Source organism: Oryzias latipes, chromosome 5, assembly GCF_053564925.1.
Source record: "Oryzias latipes strain Hd-rR chromosome 5, Olatipes_Hd-rR_3.1".
NCBI classification, from domain to species: Eukaryota; Metazoa; Chordata; class Actinopteri; order Beloniformes; family Adrianichthyidae; genus Oryzias; species Oryzias latipes.
The window spans coordinates 8,842,626-8,859,529 of NC_136241.1; the positions used below are offsets into that span (position 1 = coordinate 8,842,626).

General features: G+C 39.7%; 1 protein-coding gene across 4 annotated transcripts in view; it reads left to right on the plus strand.

Annotated features, from left to right (window-relative positions):
* Window positions 1–4,231: 4,231 nt before the first annotated feature.
* The window catches only part of slc38a3b (solute carrier family 38 member 3b), a 37,128-nt gene continuing 24,455 nt past the window's right edge, over window positions 4,232–16,904 (plus strand). Inside the window, exon 1 of one of the 4 annotated variants that reach the window (XM_011474770.4) lies at window positions 4,232–4,498. The gene's annotated coding sequence lies outside the window, so the exon portion shown is untranslated. Of the gene's footprint in view, window positions 4,499–4,794; window positions 4,983–16,904 lie in introns of those variants that run through there. The other 3 variants (XM_004068611.5, XM_078947012.1, XM_011474769.4) reach the window with 3 other exon arrangements.

The following is a 16,904-nucleotide window of genomic DNA, read 5'->3' on the forward strand; positions in this document are numbered from 1 at the left end:
AACCTAAACTTTCTCATGTGATCTTAAAGTGTTAAAATGCACAAAAGAAGTTATTTTCTGTCGGAAAGCTGGAAAAGTTTTCGTTGGATTCGATACAGTATCCGTCAGAGGAATCCACCTTTGAAATGTGCCTTTGTTTTTTGTTTTTCACATTGTTTTTCAGTAAATAAATAAGCTAAAAATAAAAACGTTTTGAAAACTAAAATGCACAGATATGGATTTGTGAAAATTGTTTTAAATATGCCGAAAAATAAAGCTTGGGCTTTTATTTGCAAGTAAGGCGTGAAATTGAATTATTTATAAGATAACCTAATTGTGTTTACATTTAACAAAATAAAAGAATAAAGATGTAATAGTAAATGTGTCATCATTGAGTTGATACAAAACAAAGAACCTTTATTATGAGAAAACTCAGCCTGTTTCCTCATATTTTTCTGAAAAAGCATGAACTTTCACATAAATAAAATCCAAACATCTTTGGATTTTATTTATAATTGAATTAAAAATTACATTTGATACTCGGACTAAATTCCTACATTAAAAACTAGCAGCAGAACTGATTTAGGCAAAAGAAAACAGAGAAAAATCCTTTCTAGGGAAAGTCCATCTTTGTATTTAATAGCTGTTGGATCTTAAGTGAAGACTTCTCAAACCAAGCATTTATTATAAATACTGACATGTATATTTTAAATGCATAGAAGATTTTTAAGAGCTTTTATCAGCTGCCTGAGTCCTGTGTTTTCCTTTTTTACAGTAGTCTTTTCTGAAAGTTTCTGGACATGAACCAGTATGGCCACTAGAGGGCGCTGTGGGCCGCTTTCACATCAGTGGCCTTGATTTGGCCTTTCTGTTGAACTTACACGTGACTCTAAAAGACACGTTTAAGGTCAAGCTGTGGGAAGTGAGCCGTTTTCTCCACCACATCCTACAACATTTTAATTTGAAATATTATTACTGTATTTTTCATATTAGACCTTGTGCAAAAAAAAGGGTTTTCCCTGTGAAATCCTCACCCTTAGAAATGACTGTCAGGCTGAGTGACCCCCTCACCTGGAGTTTTTGTCCAGCTCTTAACCGAACAGAGAGAAACAACACATTTCATAGGGAGCAAGTGAATCAAACCAGCTGCATAAAACTGTAAAAAAAAAATCACACCTGTAAAAATGTTCTTTTTAAATCCTTACTCACTTTGACGAAAAAGAATGAGTCAGAGTATTCTGTCAAAAGCACAGGCGCAGATCACATACGCACTTTTATCAGGGATTTACCAATTCATCGATAAATCGATTTTCCTACAATACAACCAGATCACTCTGTCTGAGGCAAGTGGTTACACAAATCAAATCGACACATACCATTATAAAATTGTTTCAAAATCAGATAAATCGATTATATTCGATAATGGAAAGTATAATTTGAATTGAGACATGGTAGGTTTAATTTACTATAATGTAAAAACAACCAAGTGCATCACAGCGGACAACACACGTGTGATGTCAGCAAAAAACTTATGAGTCGATCATTCCAGTCCCATGTGTAGAAACACTTACAATTTAGCAAAGTCATGTGACCATACAGTGTGCTAGAATGTTCCAATAATGTTCCCTTTGGATTATTTGGATGTGGAAAAACAACAGTGGGCTAAACTTTAGAAACTAAAATGTGAATGGATTTGACATTCATTCTTGTTAACTTGTTTGTTGTACACATATTTAATTTACACTTGATTATCTTGAAGAAACACAAGGAATCTGGAAAACTTCACCTGCAGGTATTTATCTCAGAGTCACACTGGTGGAAGTTTTGGCTAAAGATGCCCTGGATCCATTTTAGGTCAATAAATATGATCTAATTTGATCGTTCCAAATAAACCAATATTGACTATGAATGGGGTCATCGACCACAAATGATGTGAATCCAATCGTCACTAATATGAATGGTTACAGCTCTAAATCTGAGAAATGTCCTTGTGTTTTTCTGGTGGATGTGCAGCAGTGATGATGTTCCATGAGCGTGGCGTATATAGATAACCTAAAAAAAAAGTTATAAGCAACAAAGGAGCAGATGGTAGTGAAAGCAAATCTCTGTTTGTTAGTTTTTTTACTCCTCATATCTCCTCGTCTCCTGTCATGAGATCTCGTAAGAATCTGTGACGTTTTATTTTTATAAGTTCTTGTAAAGCAAACATGAGCCTTTGACTGTTTTCTGTAAGATTCAGGTGAAACGGAGACGTTAGGATCAACCCAGAAGTTTCATAGAGCAGCAGGGACTCACGTGGGCTTTCTTGCTGGTTTGTTCATGTCCTACACTCTTATTGCCACGACAGTCATTTCATCAACTGCTTTGTTATGGATATTAACCAAACTGGTTATTTGACATAGTTGTTTTTTTAAATGGATATAATTAAGAAATGTATTTCAGTGTAACTGATCCCCCTTAATGCAGCTGAAATCAAATTTAATAAGGTTTTATAGAAAAAGTAAAACCACATAATTGAATTTGTTGAGTATATCGTTTCTATGTGGAAACAGTTTTTATTTAAGAATAATTGAATCAGTTAGTTCAAAAGGGGCCCAAGTCCAAGAGGTTTATTTTTCCAGGAAAGATTTTAATTGCATATCATAAAGGGAGGCTACACACATGATTAATATTTTATCCAGATTTAGCACCAGTTCATAGCTTACAAATGCTGTAATATGAAGCACCTCACTTTTATCATTTCAGAGGACTAGCAAACTAAAGTCTCTGGACTTGGGACCTTCTTGAATTTAACAGGGATGCTGCCATTTTGGATAACTAGTGCTACCATCTATGGGATAAAGCTAAACCCATCCAAGAGAGAACCAAGCCCAGGAATTTTGCACTTAATGCATTTTAAATGTCAAGCATAGTCAATACATTACAACGGACTTGGGACTTCTTTGCACATAATCTGAAAGCTTCTTCCTTGAAGACCATAGAACATATATCTCTATTTAAAAAAATTGTGGACTTGGGCCCCTTTTGAACTAACCGATTCAATTTCAAAAGGGAATTTAGTGATAACCTTCACATACATTTTTATGGTGCTCTTATGTTTTTGTATGGTTGGTTTCGGTGAGTGTTTACCAAATATGGGCTTTCCTGTACAGTTCATGAATCGGATGAATCGGTTCAGCAACCACAAATGAAGATATTAATCAAATTGTTGTTAGAATATGTATAGATTAAAAGCATAAAAGGTTGTTTAAAGGGTCATCTGGACTTAGATTTATGAGATTGAGGATGTTTTGCCTAAATTAAGACATGGTGGTTATTATCCCTGCTGGGCATAGGCCATCAACAACTCACTGCCATTGTCTTCTGTCCCGAGTCATCCTTTCTAGGTCCCTCCAGGTCTGCTTGACATCAACCTCCATGTGTTCCTTAGTCTTCCTCATTTTATCTTCCCCTGAGGATTCTAGATCAGGGCCTGATGGGTGATGGTGCATTTTGGTTCCCTCAGGGTGTGGCCAATCCAACCTCATCTTCTCTTACTTCTCCTCACTGACTCCACAGTGGAATCTGCAAGAAAGTCTTTAGTCTAATAAAAGGCTAAGTCCAGATGAACCTTTTCAAAAGTTTTTCTTCTATGGAATCAACCTGGATGAAAGAGAGTCTGTAGAGATATTTGAGGTACTTTTCATGCTGGTTCAGGACGGTTTTGTGGTGACACTCAATAGGCACTTCATAAAAAATGTAAAAAGTTAGAGATATTTTACAAAACACTTTTCTTGATCAAGTTTATTACTGAACAAATACTTAAAAATTGATCTTCCACACAGAAAATGTAAAAAGTAAAATAATTACAATGATGTGATTTTCTTTAACTTCAGCACAATTTTGTATTTTACCATTTTAATCGTGTTATTTTATATTTCCTTAACTTTCTTGTTGTTTTAATGCATAAATTAGGTGGTTCTGTTTGCTGAATCTGCCCATAGGTGCCAAACACTTAAACTGATTGGGGATCCTTGGCTCAGATCATTATAAAAACATATAAAACATTCATCTAAAGCTGTCAAAATGCAAAGGTGGACTCCCACCGACAACACGTGCTGCTTGTTTTTTAAATATTTTAAATGCCAGAAACGGAGTAAAGCGCAGTGGAAGGGCAGCTTTCCCTGCGCCAAACGTGCGTCTGGAGCGGAGACGGTGAAATCTGAGCAGCTCCAAGCGTCAAGGGGCGGGGGTTCACTCAGAGGGCGGGCCTGATGCGACCCCCAGGGAGGGGGGCCAAGGATGGCTTAACAACATCGACCATTTCCGAACGCACACAAAGTACCCGCCTCGCCGGTTTCAGACGTTCCGAGTGTGCGTAAAACCTGGCATAATCCCCACACACCCAGACTCCTACAGGTAACTCTCCCTGTGGAAGAGAACGATCAACCCCCGCGTGGACAGCGCCTATCATCTCCACAGTCAATTACTGTCACCAACAGTGGGATTTAAGGGGAAAACCTCGGGACAAGATCTGCTGGTAAGAGGAAGCAAGTCTGACCTGGAAAAACTAAGACCTGGGTGGTTGTGTTGAGCGGTTTTATATGTCTGTGTCCCCTTTCGAAAGATGATTTGGGTTTCTACAACCACGCAGGGACAATCTGCAAGAAATGTGAACAGGATTCGCGCCGCTGGTCAAAGAGAGAGAGAAGAGAGAGGAAGAGATAAATGGCCATGTGGCTCTCTTTTTGTTTGGAACAGACGGACAGCGCACAGAGCGCCAGGTCGAGTTGTCACGACCATGTGGCTCAGGAGCGAGTGTCACTGCTGGTTTCCATCTTTAGTCAGTCCGTGCGTCTCGTGTTGCACGTTTTACGCGAAGCAGCCCAGAAGGGAGACGTGCCTTCCTTTTTAAACAGGTTATTTTAGTCGTGAATACGCAGCAGGAACAGGCGTTAAAGGGGCTGCTGGTGGATAGAAAACAAGCGGAGGGAGGTTCATAATGTGTGCTTGACCTCTTCTCGGTAAGTTAGGACGCGAATTTTGGGGCTATCCGGGAGGTTACGTGTCGTTTCAGGTCATTGTGGCGCGCTCCAACATTCCACACCTCAGATTACAACCAACCTGCGTGCAACTTGTAAAACCTTCAATGACAGGACATTCGTGCAAAGCGCCTTTGTTATTGTAGACCACATGAGGCCAGGGGGCAGCTAACGGGGATTTACTTTTAATTTTTCCATATTTATGACTTTTATGACAAAGAAACTGTTTCTATTAGTGTTTCAGAGTTGATTCAGTGTTCATGCTTTCGTTGTGTTCAGCTGATGATATTTAATTTATAGGAATCAGTTACTAATGTATGATTTCAACCTTTTTTTTCTTGACCAAAGAGTTTATAAAGTAAAGAATTTGCTGTTTATGGATCTGTTTGAAAGATCTTAAAGATCCACTCCAATAAAAAAAAAAGTGTTTTGGTTTTTTTGACATTACCCTTATATCCTAAACCTGAATGCAAATTTGACGCAATGGGACACATTTCATTTCCTCTCTAACCAGTAATACATCCAAATACATTTTTACCCAAAATACTAGGGGTGTAGGAAAAAAACGATTTTGTGATTTATCACGATATTTAATATGGCGGTATTTGTATTTATTTGAAATCTTGCCAAGATATCTTTTTAATTATTTATGAGCATCCTTCAGCATCTGACTCTCGTTTTCCACTTAAATTCCCGACCCCTAGTTGGCAGTAGAGCACACTGAGCCTGTTAGATCAGCCCTACACCACAACACAACAAGATCTCAGCGAGAAGCAGCCTGTTCTGCTGTCATGAGACCTGCACTACTTACTTTCTACTTGGGATGGGTACCAAACCGAACCTCTGTGCCATGTTGCTGCCAGCATCATATAAAAGCGCGGATTGCGGTGCTTTTTAGCTCAGATAAGAATGAATAAAGCAGTGCAGCTGTGCAGCGGGTCATGAACCAGCCAAACTCCTGTCGGCAAAGCAGGCCAAGGTTCTGCCGAACTTCACAGCAATAGATTCTAGTTCAGCGACCTGATGGATCAGAGTGATCTGAAAAAAAAGGCAAACGTCATGGTGATGAACGGGGAAACACGTGTTTACTTCCGCGTGTGAGAAAGCGGAGCTGCAGCTGCAGACTGTCATGTAAACAAAGCATCTTAGCCATCCTTCACTCTGTCATGCTGCCTCATCATCACACTTTTATGTTTCAGGAAAGAAGTGGTGTTTTTTTCCCTTTATTTTTGAAGCACCATTCAGGCTCCTAAACCGTTTAAAGTATTGGAGACGCTACAATAAGCAATGTTGGGAAAAAATACTTTATTTCCTCAGTCCTACTTTTAGAACCTTATTGCTTAAGGCTCATTCTCATTCTTTTCTTTTTTCTTATACAGAAAAAATTTGTTGTTGTGGAATTTGCCCAATGTTGACTGTTCCCTTTAAGAACCAATATATTTCGATTTACCAAAATAAAAGCACTATGAATTTGCTTGGGTAAACAGTTTTGTAAAATGTTGGCTAAACACGTCATAATCATGATTAAAAGATCACCGGGACGTCTTTTACAATAGATCATAGGCTGATTGGAGTGGGTCTTTTATCTCTTAAATAATCTGAGTAGGGGTATAATGGGCAGTTGTGGAGGCAAAAACTCGGTCCTGGGAGGAGTTCCGTGAGGCCATGGCGAAGGACTATCTGTTGGCCTCAAAGATATTCTTGAAAACCATCCGGTGCCTCAGGAGGGGAAAGCAGTTTTCTGCAGGCATGGTGGTGAGCACAGGACACTCGACTGGGGACATCGATTGGCGGTGAAAGGAATACTTCGAGGATCTTCTCAATCTTGCTGACAGGCCTCCTCTTGAGAAAGCAGATGCTGAGGACTTTGGGGGGGTGGCTGTCCATCATCCAAGCTGAAGTCACTGATGTAGTCGACCAGCTCCTTCGTGGCAAGGCTCCGGGAATAGATGAGGTCTACCTTAAGTACCACAAGTCTCTAGATGCTGTGGGAGTGTCTTGGCTGACACGTCTCTGCACCACTGCATGGCAGTTGGGAACCGTCTGCCATGAACAGACTGGGGTGATGGGCCCCCGTTTCAAGAAGGGGGGCCGCTGGGTGTGTTCCAACTACCGGGGAATTGCACTCCTCAGCCTCCCTGGGAATGTCTATGCCAGGATACTGGAATGGAGAGTCTGTCCGATAGTCGAACCTCCAGGAACTACAGTGCGGCTTCTGTCTTGGTCATGGAACAGTGGACCAGCTCTGCACCCTCTTGAGGGTGCTGGAGGGTTTGTAGGAGGTCACTCATCCAGTCCATATGAATCGGTTAGTTCAAAAGGGGCCCAAGTCCAAGAGGTTTGTTTTTCCAGGAAATGATTTTAATTGAATTGCTTAAAGGGAGGCTACACCAAATGATTCATACTTTACCCACATTTAGCACCAGTTCATACCTTACAAATGCTGTAATATGAAGCACCTCACTTTTATCATTTCAGAGGACTAACAAACTAAAGTCTCTGGACTTGGGCCCTTCTTGAATTTAACAGGGGCGCTGCCATATTGGATAACTGTGCTGGAATCTATGGGATAAAGCAAAACCCATGCAAGAGAGAACCAAGCGCAGGAATTTTGCACTTAATGCATTTTAAATGTCAAGCATAGTCAATACATTACAACGGACTTGGGACTTTTTTTGCACATAATCAGATAGTTTTTCCCTTGAAGACCTAAAATTGTGGACTTGGGCCCATGTTGAACCAACCGATTCATATGAGTTTAGTGGATTTGGAGAAAGCATTCGACCATGTTCCCTGTGATGTCCTGTGGGGGGTGGTCTGGGAGAATGGGGTCCGGGAAGCCTTACTGGGAGCTGTCTGGTCTCTGTATAACTGGAGAGGAGCTCGGTCTGCATAGCCAGCAGTAAGTCAGACCTGTTCCCGGTGCATTTTGGACTCTGACAGATCCAAGCGTGAGATTGACTGGTGGATTGGTGCAGCATTCGCCAATATGCGGCAGTTGTATCGGTCTGTTATGGTGAAGGGAGAGCTGAGGCAAAAAGCAAAGCTCTGAATTTATCGGTTGATATTCGTTCCAATACTCACCTTTGGTCATGAGCTCTGGGTCATGGAATGGGATGAATGGGATCAGTAACCACAAATGATGTGAATCCAATCGTCACTAATATGAATGGTTACAGCTCTAAATCTGAGAAATGTTCTTGTGTTTTTCTGGTGGATGTGCAGCAGTGATGACAATGCAACAAGTTTTTCTTATTTGTTCCATGAGCGTGGCGTATACAGATAACCTAAAAAAAAAGTTATAAACAACAAAGGAGCAGATGGTAGTGAAAGCAAATCTCTGTTTGTTGTTTTTTTTACTCCTCATATCTCCTCGTCTCCTGTCATGAGATCTCGTAAGAATCTGTGACGTTTTATTTTTACAAGTTCTTGTAAAGCAAACATGAGCCTTTGACTGTTTTCTGTAAGATTCAGGTGAAACGGAGACGTTAGGATCAACCCAGAAGTTTCATAGAGCAGCAGGGACTCACATGGGCTTTCTTGCTGGTTGTTTTTTGTTTTTAGTTGTTTGTTTTAATGGATATAATTAAAAAATGTATTTCAGAGTAACTGATCCCCTTTAATTCAGCTGAAATCAAATTTAATTAGGTTTTATAAAAAAAAAAACTACGTAATTGATTTTGTTGAGTATTTTGTTTCTATGTGGAAAGAGCTTATATTTAAGAATAATTACAAAAGGGAATTTAGTGGAAACCTTCACAAACATTTTTATGGTGCTCTTATGTTTTTGTATGGTTGGTTTGGGTGAGTGTTTACTTTTTGGTTTGAAACATGCAGCCTTTTTCTTATCTGCAATGTCTTCGGCTTGACATTTAAAGGGGTTGGATGTCTGCCACAGGCTACTTTGTCAAAATCCTTGTCTGCTCTGAAAAATGCAGGGTGTAGATTTGTGTCATTTTGTATAATGGTTAAAACAGCAGAAATGAAAGTGCATTATCTCTGTGTTTTAGAGGCAACTGTCTGGGAATAAATGGTCTTTTGGGATGTAAGATTTTGGGATGTAAATCGACAATAATCCAGAGTAAACCTCAATCCTGGGTGGTGTACACGTGGGTGTTAACTTTTTTATGCTACTCCCCATTTGAACACCCAAATATGGGCTTTCCTGTTCAGTTCAGTGTGGGATAAACAACTAAGTCCTAAGAGCAATCGGTGATGTCAGCTGGCGCCATGATGTGGCGGTCAGGTGGGCAGCGTTAACGTCAATGTTTGATCCCGGTGGAACACAGCCAGTGGCTCCTCAGACACACAGAGCCTGTGGACGTGTATATCTGACTCTTCCAAGGTGTTAGGTGCCAGCAACTCCACAGATGATTATTATCCCTCTGATACAGGCTCTAATCTGCATAGAAGGTTAACCCTTTCTGGGATTTTTTTCTAGGCTAACCATAACCATAACCACAGATTCTCTGTGTGATTCAGGATAGAAATAACAGTTAAGGATACTTGAAGTGTTTGTACTGGTTAAATAGCCAGGAGGAAATGAAAAGTGGCCATCTGGCTGCTTTTTTTCTATAAAGAACACAGTTAATTTTAGGCTGACTAAATCCAGATCTGTTCACCAAGTAACCTCTAGGGTGCTTGTTAACTAGTTAATTCCCATTAGCTCTGGTTTTAAGCAGCTGTTAGTTTGTTGTGGGTCTGGAATCATCAGCGGTGAATCTTAGCCCCGCCCCCGCCTCTCTACCTGTGCACATCCTCTGCAGCTCCAAGTTGTTTCCCCCGTGTGCAACCCTCCCCCCCCTCCATCATGTTCTACACAGACAGCGCAACATACAATCATCATAGCAGACAGTGGACAGGACAGTAGTGGCGCCCTAAAGCAAATGTAATAAATTTTAGGTGGAAATGGGTGGTTTTAGTCCAGGGAAAAAAAACTGGCGTTTTTGGGGGGGCGTTCATGTGTCCTCTACGACATTACCACTGACTGACTCCGGAGCCGCAGGTTGCCAACCCCTGGTGCAGTTGCTTCGCCCAACCCTTGTCTTTCCTGACCAATGAGTTAAGAGATCTTTAGTCACGTGGTTTTGGTTTGAATCAGGAACAGCCGCTTGACGGAAGTCTAAATACAGATCAAACACAAGGTATAGGACTTCATCCTGAACAAATTAAGCAAGCACACTGGTTCGGTCTGAACCAGTCTGAATAAAACCCTTAGTCTAAAAGGGGCGTGGCCTGTCCAGACACACTCATATGTTACAAACAAACCTGTTGGCTCCAAAAATCTTCTCATAAAAAGGTCAACAGGTACACAACACAATGACAGTTCACACGTGCAGGTGACCCATTACCACCTGCACGATGTAGCAGATGGAGGAAATCCTCAATCACATCCGGCCCCCAGACCAGGGCCACCAGGACTACCAAAGGGGCCTCCAATGCCAGAGAGCTAGGAGGCACAGGGGCACAGAGAGTGCGAGCTCCGGCCCAGCCAGAAGAATACCCCCCCCCCCCCCACACACACACCTCGCCTGGGGGCACAGCGCAGGGCCCCGCCCCAGGAGAGCACCCCCAGGCTGTGAGCAGCCCACCACCACCGAGCAGTTCTGAGCATACCCTCACCCCAATGCCAGGCACAAGCCAGAGCCCCCCAAGAGAGACCCACCCCATGTTCCAGGCAGCCACCCACCCAGCCCGCATGAGGTCCGGTAGAGACCGATGCAGGTACCGCCCACCCTTGCCCAGGAGGAGGACGCCCAAGAGAAGTGGGGGTCCCTGAATAGCACTGTAAACATGGGCCGACCAGGCTCACCCACCGTTGGAATTTTGGAGAGGCCCAGTGCTCGAGAGGAAGTTCTAGAACCTGCAGCACATGGACATGGACACCCCCAGGCTCAGATGTGATGTGATTCCCGGCTCATGGTCTTGCCAGAGAACTCAGGGATCTCTCTCCCTGCACCGGGCCCAGGATGCCAGCACCCAAGGGACACAGACGCTGTTGCAGAGGGCGAGGTTCCCTCTGCAGGAGCCGGGGTAGGGGACAGAAGATCAGAGGTCCCATCTTCCTTATGTCTGTTTTTGTGTTTGTTTTTGTGTGTGTGTTTGCGTGTTGGAGTGTATATTGTTGTGGGGTAAAGGATGTGTTCACTAAAGGGTGGAGTTAAAATTGGCAGGTAGGGCACTGAGAGGACATCTCTTGAATGCTCACAGTGATGTCTAAGCAGCCCTCAGAGGTGAATTTCTAATGAACTACTCCCACAGAAAACAAAACAGGTTTTTTGATTTTGGCTAAAAATGGCATAATCAATGTTTTGACAAATGATCAAAAACTGATCGGAGGGGGTCTTTAAAACTCTCAGGAGGCTTTTTGATGTATTTACCATTAAATCTCCACTAGGTTTACTTGATGTTTCCTAACACCTGTCTGGCTTGTATGTTACTCCAATTTGCCCTTTTTCAGAAAAAGGTCAGGGTTCACTGACATTAAATAAGACCAGAACGGTGACATTTACTGATCTGGGAATATTGTTATACGGAAAAATAGCTTCCAAGGGGATATTTCCAGGTTTAAAATGTTTTGTATTTCATAGAGTCTTTTCCTTTTCAGTGAACATTTGGTCTTCTTTGCGCTGTGTTTGTGGACTTTTTAAGTGTTTAATGGTTTCGAAAAAACTGTCTTCCAACGTTGGTAGAAACAACTTTGATGCAGGTTGAGGATAAATTAAGGGATCATCACAAATGAAAGCTCTTACTTTAAAACTATCACTGTAAAGAGGTATTTTATTTCACATTGGTATTTCCCCTTCAAATCAGATATTCCAAGAAATGTCCAGATTTGGATTGGTAGTGATATTGAACAGTTTTACTGACAACACCTGGAGTTGTGTTTGTGTGCTGCACGTATTCGCTTGTGTCAAGTAATTCCATCTAACCTGCTGAGTAAGGGTCATCATGAGGCTAAACTGGTTAAACTGCTTCTTGCAACTGGTTTCCCCACAAACACACATTTTTTCTGCAATATAGAAATAATATTGGTTGGTAACGGTGCTGATTGGTTCTCGTGTCACACCTTATCACATTTAACATTTCAACTTTTTTGAAACCGCTAACAGATTGTTGTGTCGTGTGGTACGGTGTAAAGGTTTTTCCTTTTGAAAATGACATAATTTATAATAAGCAATTTATATTTGATAGTACTAGAATGTTATAATGTTGGTATTATTCAGTGATTATGTTTGGCAAACAAATAATGTCATAAAGATTTTTCCTTTGTCTTGTTTCCTGCATAATAAAGACATTAAAATATGAATAACCCCTGTTGCATCAATATTGAAGCAAAAGCAACTGGTTGGGTTAAAATGACCCACTCGTGATCAAAAAACGCTTTATGGGGATTTGGTAGTTTGCCAGTTTGCAGAGCACCTGTCATAAAGGTCTTTAAATGAACCAAACTAAAGATTCTACTTTACAGCTGGTCTGCTAACAATCATCCTTTCATTTTTCAGCTGACCTTATCATTTTTCACTGAATCCATGTTTAATTTCTTATTTTACTGGCTTCCTAAAGCTATATATTTATAATGAATGATACCTTTGCTTCCTGTTTGTGCTGATATGGATGCTCTTGATCATTTGAAGAGTTCAATCTGTCAGAAAGAGTTTGTTGACTGTGGAGAAGGAAAGTAATGGTTTGTTGAGGATGTGCTGCCTCTGGTTCCCTGTGGAAAAAACAAGGGCAGAGATTTTCCAGTGGAATCTAGATACGTTCTTAAATTACAGTGGCCCTGAAGTACAAATCACACCAACAAATCCCTCAACGCAAAAGCAGATTAAAAAGCAAAATAAATAATAATAATAAGAAGAAACCAACATTACATTTGAGAAACCAAAACACAATTTAACCAAAGCACGGATCCATCCATCCATTCATTCATTCATTCATTCATTCATTCATTCATTCATTCATTCATTCATTCATTCATTCATTCATTCATTCATTCATTCATCCATCCATCCAACCGTCCGTCCGTCCGTCCATCCATCCATTCATTCATTCATTCATTCATTCATGTCCATCCATCCATCCGTCCGTCCATCCATCCATCCTTCCGTCCGTCCATCCATCCATCCATCCATCCATCCATCCATCCATCCATCCATCCATCCATCCATCCATCCATCCATCCATCCATCCATCCATCCATCTATCCATCCGTCCATCCATCCATCCATCCATCCATCCATCCATCCATCCATCCATCCATCCATCCATCCATCCATCTATCCATCCGTCCATCCATCCATCCATCCATCCATACATCCATCCATCCATCCATCCGTCATGAACCAATCAGCGATGTCCCATAGTCTTGATTTGATTGGATTTATTAAACAAGAAAAGACTGAAAAACAATCTGCCCTGGATCAGTGTAAAAACTTTTTTCAGTAGATTCCTGCTCTGCAGTACACAAAACTCAGACATACAACATTCAAAACACGAAACTACAAAAACAAGCTTGTGTGTGTATCGTGTTTCATTTTGATATCTAGAATATACCTTTTTTTTCCTGAAATGTTTTTCCTCTCTAGTTTTTTCATTTCTTTTATAATTGCGGTTTTTGGTCTCTGGAATTTGTTTTTATTTCTAAAATGTAATGTTTTTTTTATTATTTGTTTTGCTTTTTTAATTGTTGTTGTGATCTTTAATGTGTTTTTGCACTCTGTTGGTGTGATTTGGACTTCAGGGCCACCGTATTAAACACTAATTTGCATATGAACTTTATTACAGCTAAAGTAAGAAAAACTAACGGTTTGTATCTTAGTTATTGTTGATAAGATAATAATTTTTTTTTTGGTCTTTCATACGGATAAAACATAGTTTGTTGTAGTTTTTCTGATTTATGGAATCTTTCTTTGGTTACTTTTCCATGCAGAGTCTCTTAGGTGTTGGATAATAAACACGGGACGTGATCATGTGTTGCGTCCCGAGCCCCGTGGGGGTGAGGATGAGCTGGTGCTGCCAGGCGCTCTTGACCTTTCTCGTTGCATTTTGTCATCTCCATGTGCCAAGAGTTCCCTTTTGTGTTGCCTTGTTTTCATTTCCAACCATTACAACATTAAATGGCTAAATAAGGAAAAACAAAGTCCTGCTGCTGGTTTCTTTCTTCTTTTTCTAATTTTATTGTTTTAACAATGTTTACATGCTTACATTTTTGAAACAACAAACTAATCTACTAATTAATTAAAACAACTTAAGGTATAAATCTTTTGTCACATTAGCAAACTTAGTAGCACTCCTGTAGAGTGATGTTACCTTTCCAGTATTTAATTTAAAAAAAGTTTGTATTTGATAGAAAACTGTTTCTTAAATGAACTTGCAGAAAGAAAAGTAAGGAAAATGCTGATTATCTGCAAAATAAAAATGGACTTATTGCATGTGCATTTGCATTAATTTTATTTAAATGTAACTAAAATTTCACCTATTAATATTTGAAGAACATTATATATTGAATCTATATTTTACATTCTTATTGTGGTTTTTATTGTGCAGAAGAACGTCAAGACATTCCAAACAGAATTCTTATGCTGTTGAAGTATGAATAATGCAAAATGAGATTGTTCTGTTTCATTTCATATTTTGTTTCCGCTCTTAAGATTTTTTTAAGATTTTGATGAAAAATGATGTACAAATACAAATACAATGATGTTTTATTTTTGGTACAGCCACAAAAATCTGGACTGGAAATACTTCAGTTGTGACTCAGCAAAAGTTGAATTTAAATAATTATTGAATTAATGTCCATTTGGTAAAGAAAAGCAGCGTCATTGCTGTAATTTCATTGCAATTACTTTCTCCAACAAAAAAATGTATTTGTGTTAATCCCTTTTTCAAATGTCATGACATGGTTTATGTTTTGTAGTTGGATCTTTTATTTTTGTGGCGAGAGGGGCAGACAGATAAATCTCAAAAATCTTCAGTCACAAAAGCCGTTTGTCTTTTTGTTTTTCTCCATGCATTGGTTTTCTGTTCTACATGTTCCTCCTACCTTAAAGATAACAAGTTTGCCATTACACAGACATTACAAAATATTAAAAAGGAAGTAAGAAAATAGAAAAAAGGAAGTAGCAAAAAACAACGTACTTTTAGTGCATAGAACTGTTGCTAGTTTGTTGTAAATTTGTGGCTTTTACATGAAAAAGAGATTTTATCTCAATGGGACTTCCTGGAAAAGTAAAGGTTAAATAAAAAATTTGTTTTGTAAAAGATAGAAATGTATTTCTTTTCCTCTGATTGTATTACTTTTTTCACTTTTTTAGTGACAGCAGCAACATTATTTGTATCAATGACCGCAGCAATAAAACATTTGCAAAAATACGGGTACCACTATTAGTAAAATGTTTTCTGCTGCCGAACCCCTGATGGTTTATTTATGCATTTTCCTTCTACGTGAGTAAAATTGATGGTATTTTGGAAAGTGTTCCCCATACTAGTTTCCCCCCTCGAAAGAATTCCATTTATAAAAACGACTTTAGAGAACAGAACAGAAACCAGAGCAACGTCAAGACAAAAAACACACAAAACATGGACTATTTCTATTAAATACAATATAATGTTATGTTGAACAACTGTAATTGTTTCCTGATGAGAGTCCGTGGATGTCGGAGATTTCTGAGCAGAATTTAAAAAAAAAAGTGTTAAATGGATGAAAGGCGTTTAAAGAAATATGGACGAGGTTCAAGCAAACTGTTAAATAGCTGTGCTCTTTGTAAATGAATTAAATTAGCTGCAGACTTCACTATGCAAATCTTAAATACATCAACAGAATGTCGCCGTTAGGTCTGGATAGGACAATTTATTAGGGACACATACACACGATGCACAAACACATTTTGTATTTTGTATTTTTTTGCTGCAGATTTCAAACAGGCTTTCATTTGTGAAACAAGCTGTTGTCACATTTGTTGCTGGTGCATTTAAATACGCATGTCTGAGCAAACAGAAGCTTCAGAGCTGCATTTAAGTATTGTTTATTGTCTGTATTTGTGTCTCTGTGTTTACTGTAAATTCACTGATCCAGATTGTTGCTGTTGTTCACCCATACAAACAGTAAAAGTGACTTTAGCTGTTGACCAGTCACTTTGCTAGTGAAGTTTGAATAGCAGTAATTCTTCACTTCTGTCTTGGACGACAACTAGAGCATTATACTTGGTTCTCAGCGGAAGCTGCTAACATCACACCATGGTCAGCTTGAGTTCACACTGTTAAAATGTGAAGCACATGATTTTGTCCAAGGAGAACAGCTTTAGGTTTTACATTTGTATTCATTGTACCCCATACATTGTCAAAGCAATTTTGATTTGACACAACATTCATTTTTTTTCCAGCTTTTCACACCTTTTTGTGAAACTCATTTGTGCAATACAGAAAATAAGAATGACATGTTCTTGTAAGTTAGTTACAGAAAATCTTTAAACATAAAAAACCCCATAATTTTGGCATTACCCTGATAACTGTTTTCTGTTTTTTGTTATGAGAGATTTAAACGTCTTTTTTTTTCCACATCACGTGAGCACATTCTGTTTTTTCTTTAAAGAAGAACAATGAGAAGGATGAAATGTTTGCAGTGGCACAAACGTTCTGTCCTCCTTTTTGAGGTTTTACAAGAGCAAACAGAAGTCAGAAACGTTCAGACTTTGACCTCCGATGGTGCCTTTTATTTTTACATGCTGGGTGTGTTACGACGGGGGGTTGTGGGAGTACCCAGGCGCAGAGAGGAGGAGGCAGGAGTTCCAGGTGGATAAGGAGCTTTAATAAACAAAACCAAAAAACTATAAAACAAAACCACTGCATCAGGCAGGCAAGCTCGAAACTCGAAATACAAATACACATGAACGGGAAGACCTA